Source organism: Cryptomeria japonica, chromosome 7, assembly GCF_030272615.1.
Source record: "Cryptomeria japonica chromosome 7, Sugi_1.0, whole genome shotgun sequence".
NCBI classification, from domain to species: Eukaryota; Viridiplantae; Streptophyta; class Pinopsida; order Cupressales; family Cupressaceae; genus Cryptomeria; species Cryptomeria japonica.
In genome coordinates this window covers 414,245,543-414,248,477 of record NC_081411.1, presented here as the reverse complement: position 1 = coordinate 414,248,477, position 2,935 = coordinate 414,245,543, and positions in this window count along the sequence as shown.

Below are 2,935 nucleotides of genomic sequence, written 5' to 3'. Positions count from 1 at the left end.
AGCCTTGCTATCCCCTTCCTCAGCCAGGTTCTTCTTAGAGCCTTTATTTGTTCCCTTCTCAGATTAACTTCGGTTTCCTCATTATCCTTGGGAGCCGTCTCCTCCATAAGGTGGCTATTGTCCTTACCAGGGTGATCACTTGGAATAGGGCTATCTTGACCAAGCTCAAAATCTCCACTTTCTTCCTCATTGCCCAGTTCCTCTTCCTTCCAATTGCCTTCTCCGTTAGAGTCATCTGTCTCCATACCACTGCTTTCCTTGACAATGTCCTCAGATTCCAACCCGGGGGAGCTTTTCCTTTTCTTGCTGGATGATGCCTTCTCCTTGTTAGTATCTCCCTCTTCCATCCTCCTTTTACTAGGGGAGGCAAAAATCTGCTTGTTTTCCTGTAGAGCGAGGGTTTTGCAATGCTCATAGATGAGCAACAGGAGCCCACATTGGAGAATCGTGCTAGAATGGTTCGACATGTGCTTGTTCAAGGACCTGGAGAGGGATCGAAAAAGGTAGTAGGGCAAAGACACTTTTTTTTCATGTTTGAAATGGTTCAAGAGCATGAAGTGGTAAGTGTGGGCCCTGGAGAAATGGCCTTCAACCGTAATATACTCCATGATTGCATTCAGGACCCAGCCCCACAACTTCTTGATGTTTGCAGCATCGTAGTAGCCCCTGGTAGCCTTGTCAATTTTGGCCTGCTCTTTCTCTTTACGCGGGAACAAGGTAACGACATTGTTGGAGACCTTGAGGTCTCGAAAGAAGTTGAGTCCGGAGTGGGGCATACCAGTTACAGTAGAAATAAGCCCAGCATCCAACTTAAATTTAACTCCATAAAGTTTAAAAGAGCCATTAGACCAGTTTTCAGAAATCTTGGAAACAGCAAGGTTGACCCTACCTTTGTCATAGTCCTCAAGCTTTTCCATGAAGCTGGTGAGATGGCCCTTCTCCAGCTTTTCCCAGACTTTAGGCATTGCTTTCTAGGTCGACGTGTTGTCAGGTTCTTCGCGTCTTAGATCTCCTCCCATTTTTGGATGCAGGATGTCGACTCTGTTTCTCTGTAAATTAAGAACTTCTTTCCCTTTGCAACTCAAATTATCACCCTGAGTAACCCACAAAGTGTGCGGCAATTTTTTGGAAATAGTAGGAGATCTACCGCAGTGCTAGGTAATGATGGCCTTTCCAGCGAGGCGCGAGTGATGCTTTTTACTTGTCATGATTTAATTGTCCTTCTCTCCCCGTATGATGGTCCTTTCTAAGTATCTCTTTAATGTTTAAATTGAGATCATCCTCATGCCAAATCATTTGAACGTCAGAATTAACTCCAGCATTCGCTAAACAGTTAGCAACACTATTTTTCTCTCTGGAGGCATGTCGTATAATAATTTCTTTGAAACTGGCGATAATCTCTCTAGCTTTCATGATGATATTCTCAATGGACCAAGAAGGCTCTGATTCCCCCTTTAAGCACTTAATTATATTAAGTGAATCCCCCTCAAGCCATATTTTATCATAATTGAGATTTTTGGCTATAATTAAAGTATGCAAGGCAATGGAGGCTTCAGCAAAATGGCTAGTTTGATTCCCCAGAGGACCAACCACAAGGCAACTTCCAGCAAAATTCCTGATTATGCCCCCATATCCAGCTTTACCCAGATTTCCTTTAGAAGCCCCGTCGAAGTTGGCTTTAATCCATCCCTACAGAGGGAAACACCAGACAAGGCCTTCTCTGCCTTTCTCCTTACTAGTAGTGGTAGTGGAAAGGTTCCATCTGTCTTTCAAATCTTCTTTAGCAGCAATTCCCTGATCAGTGCTATAGAGGCATTCAGAAATACTCCTATAGATTTTGTCTGCAACCACTTCAGGAATAGCCCTTTTATCTCTGAAAATCCTGTTGTTTCGCTCTTTCCAAATATTCCAGATAACAATTGGTAGAGTAAGTCTCCAGATCTCCACAATTTTAGGATTAGAGTTAGGACAATGCCATTGAAGCCAAGTATCACCAAGAGAATTCGGGAAGACCCAGCTCAGGTTCCACCTGGTCAGGATGATTTTCCAGATGTCATGGCTAAAAGAGCATTGATTGAGAATATGGCAAGCTGTCTCTTCTTCCCTGCAACAAAGAGAACACATATTAGGAAAAATGATGCCTCTTTTATGAAGATTATCCAGGGTTAATATCTTATTTTGGATGAAAATCCAAAAGAAGATGTTGATTTTGGGAACTAAATTCTTAATCCAGACTTTAGCCCAAATGGGAGTGGCTTCCTCTGAGACATTATGAATAGCAATAGTAGAGGAGACAGAGTATTTCCCATCCAGAGTATTCCCCCATATTAGAATGCCATCTTTGTTGTCTCTAGGGATTTTAGCAGAAAGAGCAATCTGAAGGAAGTTGAGATCCGAGCTCTGCTGGCTAAAGTCAATCCAGTCCCCATTTTTCCAGTAATCTCTTACCATTTCACCATACCGACATTTGAAGCTGTCTTTCCAGTCTTTGATGATAGGGATATCCACCAAAGGTTTATCCAGGATCCATCTATCTTCCCAAAATCTAATTTTCCTCCCATCCCTAAGGTTCCAAGTTCTGCCAGCAATAGCCCAGCCTTTTGTAGATTGCACTGCATTCCAAATGGTAGATCCATCAATAGAGAAAGAGTTGTCAAAGAATTCTTCCTCAGTAGGTTGCAATTCTCTCTTTGTTATGTTTTATCTAGTTTCTCTATTATTTATCTCTTCATTATGTAAGCGGGTTTCGGGTCCCTTAAAACCTAATTTTCCTTAATCAAAAACTCATTAAAAAATCAATCAACAATCAATCAATTGAACCATATCAATAGACTCATATCAAAAATCAATCAATATCATAAAGAACCATATCAAGATCAATCAACCCATATCAAGATCACAGAGGCTCATATCGACAAACCCATATCAAACTTCA